General features: G+C 50.8%; 1 long non-coding RNA gene across 1 annotated transcript in view; it reads right to left on the reverse strand.

Moving 5' to 3' along the window:
• Positions 1 to 12263, reverse strand: part of LOC132539865 (uncharacterized) — a 47711-nt gene extending 35448 nt beyond the window's left edge. The window contains exon 1 of the long non-coding RNA XR_009551132.1: positions 12178 to 12263. This is a non-coding gene — a long non-coding RNA (uncharacterized LOC132539865). The remainder of the gene's footprint in view (positions 1 to 12177) is intronic.
• Positions 12264 to 13696: the final 1433 nt, after the last annotated feature.

Raw genomic sequence — 13696 nt, forward strand, 5'->3', positions numbered from 1 at the left:
CTTTGAACCTCCAGCTGATTCACCTTGAGGAAGTCTGGTAGAGGATGTGGGCAGGGCCACCGGGCCATATGTCTACCGGAGTGCCTAGCTCCAGCTCCATTGCTGTTCCTGTCTTTTCCAGCTGTGGTCTGCAGAAAGCATGCCCAGAGTCCCTTCTGGAGAGCACCTGTCTCCTGTGGTTGTGGCTGTCCCCCCCCAGGGGGGGCTCAGCCAAGGCCACTCTTTCTCCCCACCAGAGAAATAGACTGCATGCTTTTCACCCCAATTCCAATTTTGAACAGTCTCCAGTGTCCTCAGACACAGAGCAGGCAATATTTCCCAGTGGGACCATGAACTCTCACCATCAGTGCCTCCCTGCCTCCATGGCCTCCCCAAGAAACTCTCCATTAGCTAACACCTGCTCTTCCTGTTCCCAGCATGCTTTTCCCTGCGCCCTTCAGGGTAATACTCCCTATTCTTTTTGGAGTTTATGCTTCCTTCAAGCAGCATGCCCTCACAGACCACTCCATCACTTACCCCCACTCAGATATTCCTATTCTCATCTCAAACACTCAGGCTAGCACATTTGCATCTGTCTGCCTCTTCCTGCCAGCCAGAACGTTAGTGTGGGGAGCTAGGTGCTGTGTTCCTTCTTGCCTAAGGTCTGACCCATAAAAAAGTCTCATCAATTTGTGTTGAATAAATGGATGCATGATGAAATGAGTGGGTGAATGAGGATGCCTCTGACACTGCATTAATAATAATAATAGTAATATCTTCATTTATTGGATAGAGACCACCAGGAATTGAGAGGAAGGTGGAGATAGAGAGGGAGAGAGACAGAGAGACACCTGCAGCTCTGCTTCACCTCTTTTCTCACACAGGTAGGGGCAGGGAGCTTGAACCCCAGTCTTTGCGCATTGTAACATGTGCACCCAACCAGATGCACCACCACCTAACCCCGCTTCTGAAATTTCTTTGCCACCACCTCTTCCTCCTATGCACTGGCTGTGGGTTTATCCCATGCACCTTGCCAAGTCACAGCCATCGTGGGGCTGGCAGAGGACAGGGCCCTCGGCTCACGGTGCCAGTGCTCTCTGTCTCCATCTTCTGGGAGGTTAGGGGAGTTGCTCCCCTGCAGAGGAGGGTCCCACTTCCCCCACCTCTTGCTTTGTTCTCAGACCCTGTCAAAGTGGGTGCAGAGTAAGTTCTGGGGACCAAGCATAGAGGGTGACACCAAGCAACGATGCTTTGCAGTCCATGGCCCAGGGAGAGCCATGTGAATGTGGAGTGTGGAGTCACCTAGGGTGTCCACTGTCACCACCTAGACCACCTTCAGGGGGACAAGCCCATATTGGAAGATGGGGGTGGGGGCTCCAATCTGCACTCACCCAGAGGAAGCATCAAAAACCCTAGCTGGCAGACAGAACTGTCCAGAAGAGCACATTAGTGCTGCTTCAGAGCCAGTTCGGGGTGCTTTCCTATGTGGCAGGACACTGGCAGCCCAAGAACTAAAGGTGAGCAGTGACAAGTCTCCCAGGTTCCTCTGAAGGTCCAGGGGCGTGGGGTGGGAGCGGGGGTGGGGGGCAGGGGACTCAGGTCAGGTCCCGAGACTCAAAGCAGATGTAGTCATCCCAGGACCCTGAGAGGCAGAGGAGGACAATTACAGTGCAGGGCTTTGCCCTGAGCAAGCGGGCGACTTCTCTGCCTCAGGGGAGACATCAGGAATGGAGTCAGGAGCCTCCAGGGGAGAAGGCCCAGACCTCCCCGAGCCTTGGCAGCCTCTCTTAGAAAGCAGCCCTGAGCCTGGATGCTCTTCAGCGAGCGCCATTCCAGAGTGACCCCTGTGCAGGGAAGGTGGGGACATGACAGTGGCTCCCCTAGCTCTCTGCATGCCTGAGAACTGGACAGCCTAAGAACTGTTGTTAATGAGAACCCTAATCAAATGGGACATTAAGGCCCCGGGTCAGGATATATGTGCCTGTTGCCATCCACACTGTGTGCTGGGCTGGGGGCTTAGAGGCTGGGGGTAGGAGGGGGGCAAGCAAGAGGCCTAGGTCTGATCCAGACCAAGGAATCCAGCTGGTCAGGTCCACACACCCCAACAATTCAGTCTGGGAAAAAAACAATAATTTGTTAGGACAAGATAGTGGCAAGTATTGCACTGAGCCTTAATGGACATTCTTTTTTTTGTATTAAATATTTTTATTTTATCTATTTATTATTGGGTAGAGAAAGAGAGAAATCGAGAGGGGAAGGGGAGATAGAGAGGGAGCGAGATGGAGAGACACCTGCAGCCCTGCTTCACCACTCATGAAGCTTTCCCCATGCAGGTGGGGACTCAGGGCTTGAACCTGGGTCCTTGGCATTGTAATATGTGTGCTAACCATGTGTGCCACCTCCTGGACCCGACATTTTTTTCATTTGTGATTAATAGGGTTACAAGATTGTAAGATTGCTATGTAGCCTTCTACACCACACCCACCACAAGAGTTCTTGTTCCCAACCTCCCACCTCCTTAAAGGACATTCTTCCTATCATTGCTACCACTTTGCAAGGAGAATGATCACCTCAGTATTTTACCCAGAGGGAAAATGAGGCTGGGGTCACCTGTAGGGACCAGAGTCAAGGAGAAGATTGTTCTGGTTGAGCCCCAAATTCCTGCTGTGGCACTGAGTACCCGGGAAGCCCTGAGGTCTGACACCATATACCTGCCTACTCTGGCCTTGCCTGGTGAGGCCCATTGCTATTTCATCAAATATTTTTGACCATTATCATGTTGTCCGGCTTTTCTCTTCTTCTTCTTCTTCTTCTTCTTCTTCTTCTTCTTCTTCTTCTTCTTCTTCTTCTTCTTCTTCTTCTTCTTCTTCTTCTTCTTCTCCTTCTCCTCCTCCTCCTTCTTCTCTTTCTTCTTCTTCTTCTTTTTTTGCTTTTGTTTTGTTTTGATTTTAATATTATTTATTTATCTTGGATAGAGAAAGAAAAATGGAGAGTGAAGGAGGGAGATTAATAGAGATGAAAAGAGACAGAGACACCTGAAGCCCTGCTTCACTGCTTGTGAAGTTTCCTCCTCCACCCTGCAAGCGGGACCAGGGACTCAAACTGGGGCCCTTGCGCCTGTAGTGTGTGTGCTTAACCAGGTGTGCCACCACCCACCCCCAGACTTCTGTTTTCTTTCTTGTCTTACTGACTCTGCATTTAGAGCTTCCTTCTTGTGGTTGCTGGATGGCAGGGTTCTGGGGAGGAAAGGCCGATGCCAGGGTTGTTAGAGTATCCCCAGTACCTCTTCCCCTATGATCATGCACCCTCCACCTTGACCCAAGAAAGAAGAGTCATATTGCTGTTGGTTACAGTGACCACTGCCACCAAACGCTGGCTGTCTAGGCCTGGAAGGCAACTGTCCTCAGGAGGTGAGATAGACAGACAGCCTACCACAGCACTCAAGTGACAATCTCATAGGCTGTTGGACACCTGTCCAAACCAGGCTGTAGAGCTGGCAGAGACTGGCCTTGCTCCAAAAAGTATCATGGCAGAGTCATCACAGATCTTTGCCAGAGGAGATCTGTCATCTGTGAGATGCCACCCTCTAGGGAAGCCAAGAGGCTGAGGTGTGCAGGAGGGATGGGGAAGTGAGACACTGCCCAGGAGGGAGGGCATGACAAGGGACAGAGGGCAGAGAAGACAGGGCTGAGTCTACTAGATCAAGAAAAACTAGACACTATTGACTCTCACCCCTTCATCTGCAGAAGAGGAACTGCAGGCCAGAGAAAACAGTGATTTAGCCAAAGCCACACAAGGTCTGGATAAAAATAAATAAAAATAAATAAATGAAGCCTCTGATCTTTGAAACCTGCCACTCAAGGGTTTTTTTTTTTTCAGTGCACTTGACCCAACAAATCCCTCCTTGCTAAGAGTAAACAAAGAGTAAAATTTTGTCAGTGGAAAAGCCACAGACATGTTCACCCACTTATCCAGAATCTGTTTATCCAGACATGTTCCCTCCTCCCACCCACCTACGTATCTATTCCTCTCTTCATGTCTTTCCATCCAGCTCCATCCACATAGATGACTATATTTACTCATTCATCCATCCATCCTTCCATCCATCCAGTCATACATTCCCCTAACTATGTACCACCATCCACCCACCATCTGTCTGTAACCCACTCACCCAGACACCCATCTTCCCACAAATCATCTATGTTTTCTATCCATCCAAATATCCATACACTCACTCACTCATCCTTCTTCCCATCCATCCAGCTGCCCTCCAAAGCATCTACTCTTCTATCTATTTATATATCTTTTCATTCATCCATATGTCCACCTGCCTCCATCCCAACCACTCATAACACCCAAAGATTTAGACCTCTGTCCATCTGTCCATTCACCCATCCCCCTCCCCATGTAGAGCCATCTGCCGTTAACCCACCCATACACATCCACAGACCGACCCACTCATCCATCCTTCTACCCACTCAAGTTCTGTACATCCACTCATCCATCCATTCTTCCCTCCATCCATCCATCCATCCATCCATCCATCCATCCTTCACCATCTGTCCCCCAACTCTCTACTCACCTATTTCTCTATCTTTTCACCCCACCATTCACCTGTCTACATCCCCCTCTATTCACACCATCTACAAATGTGTCTCTCCATCCACCTACCAGTTCATCCATCCATCTGTCCATTTATTCATCATCCATCCCCTTCCTTTCTGAGTTCATTCTCTCTCTCTCTCTCTCTCTCTCTCTCTCTGTAAGTGTGTGTGTGTGTGTGTGTGTGTGTGTGTGTATTTCTGTCTCTGACTCAAGCAGAGTATAATGTGATTTGAATCTGAAAAAATCCCACAGACGAGCTCCTTTATTCTGCCCATTCAGCATCCAAAAGAGCAACACTGGGAGGGGAAGGGAGGATAAAGAGGAAGAGGAGCCTATGTGACCTCTGTACCCTGGAGCCCCACTTCCCCAGAGCCCTAAAGAGAGGCAGGCTGGAAGTATGGATCGACCTGTCAATGCCCATGTTCAGTGGGGAAGCAATTACAGAAGCCAGACCTTCCATCTTCTGTACCCCACAGTGACCCTGGGTCTATACTCCCAGAGGGATAAAGAATAGGAAAGCTATCAAGGGAAGGGATGGGATACGGAGTTCTGGTGGTGTGAACTATGTGGAGTTGTACCCCTCTAATCCTATGGTTCTGTCAGTGTTTTACACTGTATAAAAAATTAATTAAAATTAAAAAAATTGTTTAAATGAAGAAGAGGAAGGATACATCTCTGACCACCCACCCTGTCATTCCACCTGCGTTCTACAAATTCCATACCATTTTACCTCCAGACTAGGCACCAGACCTTAACTTCTCTTTTTTTTAAATTTTTATATGATCTTTATTTATTGGAGAGAGAAATCCATAACTCAAGAGAGAAGGGATTGATAGAGAGGGAGAGAGACAGAGAGACACCTGCAGCACTGCTTCACCACCTGCAAAGCTTTCCCCCAGCAGGTGGGGACCAGGGGCTCAAACACAGGTCCTTGTGCTTTGTAATACGTGTGCTCAACCAGGTCTGCCACCAACTGGCCTCCTTATTTTTTAAATTTTTAATTTAATTAATTTATTTATTAGAGACCGCCAGAAATTGAAAGTGGGAGACAGAGAAGGAGAGAGACAAGGAGGCACCTGCAGGACTGCTTCACCACTCCTGAAGCTTTTCCTTTGCAGGTTAGGACCGGGGGCTTGAACCTAGGTCCTTGCACATTGTAACATGTGTGCTTATCCAGGTGTGCCACCACCCAACACCCAGGCCTTACCTTTTCTTTTCTCCCCTACTTGCCTCTGGTTGTGGGTAAAAGGAATTCCCCATAAATTCTGCCTCCCCCCACCACCTAAGAGAACCCAAAGTAGCAGACAGGTCATTGGTAGTTATATCAGTTTCCTAGTATTTCCCCTGAGGGAAGGTGAGCTTGGTCTTGAATCCTCATCCTGTCTCCATCATGAACCATAACACTGGACTTCATCTGTCCAAAGGGCTAATAAGACCAGATAGTTCCCTTAGCCTGGGACTCTCCAGAGAGGCCTTAGGGGAAAACCTGGAGGCATTGGGTTTGAGTACAGGAATTGGCATTTCATGCACTGACAATGGGGCCTCTAGGGATATGCTATCTAGTCAGCCTTACTCTGGGTGAACCTCCTAGAGCTTGGAAACCATTTCTCACCCAGCCCCCCATCACCACCACAGTGACTCAGTCTGTCAATACTTGATGAGTCATGGTTGTTGGCAAATAGGGGGCTCTGGTCCAACCACCCCCACACTGAGGAGTCAGCCAGCTTAGGGCACAGTCAGAGCAAGCAGCCCCTCCCCCCAGCCTGGGAGCTAGGCACTTCCAGCCTGCTGTGGGTGGGATTGGGCACGGAGGACTCTGACCCAAGCCTTCTGGGAAGTGGCCAGAATAAGAAGCCTTTAAGAGGCCACTGGGAATATGGTGGGACCTTGAATTGCAGGGTTGTGTGTGTGTGTGTACACACAACTCCAAGACAGTACTTTGTGCAGTAGAAAAGCTCCTCTCATCCTCAAACATCAGCCAATGCATCATCCAGGCCTGTCTCCAGCAGACAGAAGGGTCAGGCAGTGGTGTGTCAGCAAGGTCAGTGGCTTGGGGAGCTAAAGTGCCCCTGGTCCCTTGAATCCAGTATGTACCACCTAAGCAGTGCCAGCGCCACAGGGATGATCTGGAACTGGTGTGCAATGGGACCCCACGGCACTAGGATCTGTGCCACAGAGAACCCTAACCCCAAACAGAACTTCACAGTGAGCCTGCAGGGCCAGGGCCCCCAAACAGAAAGAGAGGCTCAGAGGGTGCTGAGAGAGGTGCAGGAGTTTAACGGTCAAGTGGGAGAACTGTGGGGACGAAAGGTGATTCAGTTCCAGGTGATGAAAGCTGATGGCAGCAGGTCACACCTGGCCCCAGGGCTAAGTCCCTTCTGAACAGAGCACTTCTGGCCACACCCAGGACCTCCCAGGTGGCAGATGGGAAGCTGAGCCTCAACTTCCAGGTAACCATAGGCAGATCCACTGCCTGGTGATGCTCAGTGACCAGACTGCCCAACTCCAGTGGGGGGAATAGGCAGAGACTGGGGATTGTGGGATGTAGCCACATGGGGGTGGTGGGCCAGCACTCCAGTGCTCAGTGACGGCAGAGACCTTCCTCGCACTCAAGTGTAAGATGCATCCCATCCTTTTTGGTTCCCCCATTGCAGCCTCTTTCATGATGTTTCAGGTGCTCTCAAGCTCTGGGACAATTCCTTTGGGACAAGACGGATGGAATTGGAGGTGATTCTGTGATTCTGCTTAGCAAAATACACAAAAGAGATGAGAGGCTGCTGCCAGATAGCTTTACTCATATGTGGACTCTAAAGGTCTGATTTACATGAACTTGCCAAAAACAGAAGAAGAAGAAGAAGGTCTGAACAAAACAGAAGCAAACAAACTGTGTGTAAGACTCATGAGAGCTACGGTAGTTATCTTTGGGAGGGTGGGGGATACAGAACTTCGGTGGTGAGTGTGGTGTGCAAGTATACATTGCAATCTTATGAGCTTGCAAATAACTATTAATAACAAATAAAAATTTTAAAAGAATTGGTACAATTGAGGCTCAAGCTCTAAGTTCCAAGATGAAAGAACAGTGGTTCCCTGCCGGGCTAGCCTGGGGGGTGCCTCTTCTTGGACATGTACTCTCTGGGTTGGAGAGACTGTGACCAGACCCAGCCTGGGCTGCTACTCACTCAGTGACATGAGAGAGATGACTCAGGAACAGAGCTCTTGGTGGAAAGACAATTTGATTCTTTATTGATCAGAGAGCTAAGGCTTTTAAGAGTCAGACCCATAAGTGGCAAGTCGGAAACAGAAATGGCTTGACATGGTTTGGAAAGGGGCAGAGAAAGGCAAAAAGGGCTGGGAAAGGTAGGAACTTCCTTAGCAACTGTTGCTAGGGTTTTAACTGGTAAGATAAATAATACCCTGCAGGCAGGGAGGGTCTTGAGGGTAGAAAGAAGATAGATCAAAGGAATGGAATGGGTGGGGATCTTTCAGGCAAAACAATGATTATGTAGATAATAAGGGAACAGGCCATAGTATCAGGAATGCAGGGTGCTTTGTGAGACAGGGAGTCTGATAAGACAAGGCAAATCTTGGGGGGTTTTGTCCCTCCTTACTCGACCTCTCAGTAGAGAGATACTGACAGGATGGATGTCCCCTCAAGTCAAGCCCTGCCAAGCTCAACCACATCCTCACAATTTCCTGACAGTTCCCTCCTTGGGATTTCTAGGATGGCACCAATCAGCTCACAGCTTGGCAACACTGGAAGTATTTCCTAGCTGTTCCTATTCCTCCAAGACACCCCCACCCACCCTTCACTGCACCCCCCCATACACACACACAAGCTGGCCCATCACAGGAGACACCCCCTCAATACAATGCTTATCTCTGACCTGTCTGAGGTCACAGAGCCCCCAGGTGGCAGACCTGAGTCATGTCTTCGGGCTCCATTCAATGAAGGAATATTCACTGAGCTCTTAAATGTGTAGCACTCATGAGTGAGGCTTCCCAAGAGGAAGAGATGGGGTGCTCCAGATAAGATTGTGGATGAGGGGCATGGGCAGGAGAAATAACTCACTTGGATGGTGTTCTGCTTTTCCATGTGTATAATGTGACCCAGGTTCAAACCTGGCCCCCACACAGTGAGGGAAGTTTTGGCACTGTGATCTCTTTCAGTTGCTTTCTGTCTCTCTGCCTTCTCTGTATTTTAAAACAACGGCTTCTGGAGGCATGAGAAGTGGAGGACTTCTGCTTCCCACTTGGTTGGGTCTCCTGGATCCTCACAGGACATGGGGGAAGGGGGAGGATGGACAATACAACCTGGGAACAAAGAGAGCCAGTCACAGCACCATGGCTTCTGCTGTAAGTGGAGCAGCTGGAAACACTTTCCTGTGAGTTCTCTGCTGCTCAGCTGACAGTCACTTATTAGCATATAATAGCACCCTGGCACTTCCGCTGGAGGGACATCGATATTCATTTTCCTTACTGGCAGCTACATTTCATCTTTATTTTCAGCCTGTGGGCTTAAGCTGACTTCTCAGAAAACCCTGCCTCCCCCCCCCCACCCCACCCAGCCCTCCTGAGACAGGATGACGCCACCAACTGCAGTGACCACCACCCTCCCAGGGGAAATACGGGGCTAGCAGGGTTGCCACCAGTATCAGGCTGCAGCCCCACCAGAGAAGCACCCTGGAGACTCCATGTTTGACAGGCCCCTAGAGAGACCCGATGAGCTCCTCAAAGGTGGCCTACCAACCTGGGTATGGGCCAAACTCAGGGAAGTTCCATAAACAGCAATTTGACCACCAAGAAGGACACTTTGGGGTGTGCCTGCAGCTTCTGTCAAGTTTTAGGGGACACAGTTATAGAACACAAGAAAATCACATGACACAGTGGAAACCCTAAAGACGACCAGGGATGGAGAAAGGAAGACAGGTCTTCAAGGGGTGAAGCCTCCGAAGCCACTGCCAGACCCTCTGCCACCTGCCCACCCACCACCTCCCTCTATGCTGTCAGGAGCCCAGGACCAGGGTGCAGTGAATGAGGACAATGCTCTAGGGGCCCAGGCAGCGACCTACAGGGGTTTTGTGTCAGGGACCTTCCACCTCTCCCTGTTGCTACTGGAAAAGCCCTGGGGTGTCCCAGACCCTGGACAGTAAGGACAGAGGGAAGACAGTGTATGTCTAAGGTCAACCAACTGCCCAGAGCACCCCATTGCTGCAACTCCTCCCTGAAGACTGGGAAGGGAGGACAGAGTAGTGCTTGGCAGGCCAGGGATGCCCAGTGGAGATGTTTCATGATTTCCCTCTTTCCAGCCAATGGAAACTCCGCTGGGCTGTGCTCCCCCCACTCCACCTCGCTGACCACGGGCCCCATTCCACAGCAGTGCCCCCAGCCCATCGGCTCAGCATGTCTGCAGGAACCAACATACCATTCAGAGCTCTTGTTTTGAATATTTATGTGCAACCGCCTGAAAAGTGTCTCATGACTCAGGGCCTGACCAAGAGCAACAGGAGTAAATTCATTGAGGCTCATTTAATCCAGGGATGAAAGAGCACTGCAATTTACACAGCCACTAATCCTGCGGATGGAAGATGAGCTGTAGAGGACAGAGGTGGGCATCACTCCCATTCATCAGGATGGAGCTGGGGCCATTCAGAAGGCTCATCTCTGAACACCAAGGAGTTTCTCTGAGCTGCCCCTGACTTGCTGAACTACTCTGACATACCTGGTTGACCTATGGATGCTAATAACCCCCGGGGCTGCTGGCCAGAAGCCAGGGTCCCTCAGGGCTGGCATAGGGTGATGTCAGCCTCCCAGACCTACAGATTCTTGATGCAGGTGGTGGGCCTGTAAGTAGCCTGATCCCACCCAACACATGCCCTTCCTGGGAGAAAGACCTGGCTATGATCACTGGCTTCAAAAAAAAAAAAAAAATTAAGCCTCAGGCTTTGAACTATATTTAAATGAATTTGGAAAGTGATGGAACTGTCACCATGGTGCTGAGAAAAGGAAGAATCCCTGAGATCAAGCAGTCACACCTGAGACTCAGAAACAGAGAGCAGAGAGGGACACCCAATTCATGTCACACCTCACAGCTACCTCCTCCACCTAGGCACAGAGTGACCAAGAAACATGTGAGAGTGGTCACCCAGGCCCATGACACCAAGAAAGCAAGTGCTTTCTGTCCTAGGGTACAAAAGAAGACTTAAAGGGGTACCCCTGCAGCAATGAGTAAGCACACCTGGAGAAAGTGAAATCGCCAAAGAATAGCAGCCCAAACTGAATTTGCTTCATTCATCTGGTCAGAAAGATTTTGTGATGCTACTACAAAGGATTTCTCTTGGGAGACACATGCAAAACAGAGACTCAGACCCTTCGTTCAAGGAGCTACAAGCAGTCAGTGGATTGTGAACATGTCTCAAAAACAAAATGAAGTATACTGAAGAGTTGTTTGTTGGTAATGTAAATGCCTGTGAAAACAATCGTGCTGGGCTTTGTTTTTGTCTTATTGTAGATAGAGACAGAGAGGGAGAGAGAGAGAGAGAGAGAGAGAGAGAGAGAGAGAGAGAGAGAGAAGCACTGAAGTTGTGCCTTCAGTGCGGGGTCAAGGGTCAAGGGTCAAGCCTGGGATGCACACAGCAAAGCAGCAAGCTAGCTAAGTGAGCTATTTTGCTGGCTCAAGATGTTGTATTTTATCTGGCTGTCTTGGCTGATGGTTTCTGATGCCAGTTTCCTCAAGGAGCTCGCATGCACCCCAAAACCCCACCCATGAGGGAAAGTACCCATCATCCTTTGTCCCCTCCATGCTGCCTCTTAAGGCTTCCAGCTCCTTTGGTCCAGGCTCCTAACCTCATGGCAGAGTAAGTGTCCCCTGAACACCTGCTGGAGGGTCAGCTGTCAGGGACCAGCAGGCATGGGGTTTGGACCTAGTCTGGAAGGGAAAGTCAGACTGAAAGTCTGGGCCTCTGCAGGCCACCCCTCCTGTTGGGCACAGCCCTGCCCCAGGTGCTCCCTGACCTCTCCTTGCTGCTTCCTGTGGATACTCCATTCCTGGGAACTCTGGGAGCAAGGATACAGACCCAAAATGGGGTCCTGTCTAAGGTTTCCAGTCTCAGAGGCCAGCTCCTGCAGGCCTCCCTGGCTTGTCTTGCCTCAGCCCCCAGTTCCCCTCCCTCCACTCTCCCAATCCCTGCTTCAGGGTTCCTGCAAAAGCTGTGCCCTCCTGACCCCTGAGATGTGGAGGAACTGCTCTGAGGATGGAGAAGCCAGATCAGCTCATGCAGTGGGGGCACATGAAGGTCTAGTCACAGGATGCCCAGGTACTGGCAGAGCCTGGAGTAGCACAGAGCCCTTTCTCTGCTGTGGGGAGAAGGGAAGGCTCCACCACTCTTCTTCTGTGGTGTGGGGCAAGAGGTGACCCCCTGAGTCATGGAAGGGGATTCGTAGGAGCGTAAGGGGAGCAAGACTCCCTCAGCCCCTACACACCCCCTGCCCACTCCTCTAGCAGGCCCCTCATGCTAAAGTGCCCTCTTCCCATGTCCCCCTGCAAGGAGGCTTCTGTGCCCACGAGCCACCTCCCACAGACCTGCCACAACCCACCTCACTTCCGGTAAAGACAAGGGGGTGGCTGCCGCCGCTGCTCGAAGAACACACAGCTTTCCCTGGTACCTGGAGGTTACCGTTCCACCAACGCCATTTGCTCGTTTCTAATGAGATGTCAGGCCTCCCACTGGTAGGGAGAAAATCTCATGTTCTGAGCAGCGGGGCTCCGCAGCCCTGGTCTATTTTGCGGCCGAGTTGAATGCGGCTCTGGAAAGGAAGAGAGTGGTGGATGGAGGCTGAGGGGCGGGAGAGGGAGGCAGGAGAAGCTGCTGGAATTTCATAGCTGAACCAGGGGTGGGCAAGGTGCCAGCCCCTGTTTTATTGGGAGAAATGCTCTTTTAGGCTCAAAGCAACCCTGAAACTCTGCTCTAAAGGTGTGAGAAGTGACATTCCTTTCAGTCCCCAAGGTGTCACAGGAAGAAGGGGACACAGAGACAGCTGGGAGATGTGGCTCCCCTCTGTGCCCTTGTCTGCAGCCTCAGACCACAGAGAAGATGCTAGAGACCCCTGAAGACCCCATGAGGGAGCCCCAGGGCCCCCTCCTAGAGCCAATTATCCCTCCTCGGGAGACTGGCTGGGAGAGGTGAAAGACAGTCGCACAGTCATGAGCACCTTCACAGCTCAGGCTCTGGACCAGCAGGTGCACCTGTCCCTTCAGTGACTCTAAGTCTTCAAGAAGGCTAGGGAGGTGGGGAATGGGGGATTCTGGAGACAAGGCCCCAGTGTCATGCAGTTGGCCACTCTCAGGCACCCTTATACCAGCTCTGAGTTCCCTCCATGGCCACTTCCTGTTGGACACCCATACACAGATTTCTGACTAGCCAGGCATGTCTAAACCTACGACCACACCTTCATTCCTGGGGGGGTTGCCACATGTGCAGTGGGGGGACACAGAGGACAGCAGCCAGCCTGTGGCTCTCTGAGGCTCCCGGTTCCCCTGACCAGAATCGCCCCTGCTGGCTCTGGAGGTGTGGGTGCTGGCATTTGACCCCGCTCACTATGTGACCTTGGAAACTCCTCAAAATGCCTACATTTGAAAATCACAGTTGTCTTGATTTTGTCTCTTGGGCAGTAACCGAGTGAACCGAAGACAAAGACTACACAGCACCAGAGGCCCCAGAAGGCTGCCTGGGACGCATTGCTCAGCTCACTGCCAGGCTCCTCCTTGTGGTTATGCTCAGCCTCTGGGCCACCAGTGGGCTAGGCCCTGCATGTTCTCACATTCAGGGATCCACCGCCCCACCTTGAAACTGCTTTGCCCCAGCTCCCCACAGAAGGAAATAAAACCTGATATAAAGGGAGAAATCCAGGACATTACACTCTCTGTCTCTCACTCACACACACACACACACACACACACACACACACACACACACACACACATACACACACACACACACACACATACACAAATGTTGCATATTTGCAACTATGGAACAACTAACTTCTCCCTGACATCTGCTCAGAAAAATGTGATCCCAGCTGACGGGCTAATTAGCTGTCTCAATCAATAATT

Source organism: Erinaceus europaeus, chromosome 8 (genome assembly GCF_950295315.1).
Source record: "Erinaceus europaeus chromosome 8, mEriEur2.1, whole genome shotgun sequence".
In the NCBI taxonomy this organism is placed as follows: domain Eukaryota; kingdom Metazoa; phylum Chordata; class Mammalia; order Eulipotyphla; family Erinaceidae; genus Erinaceus; species Erinaceus europaeus.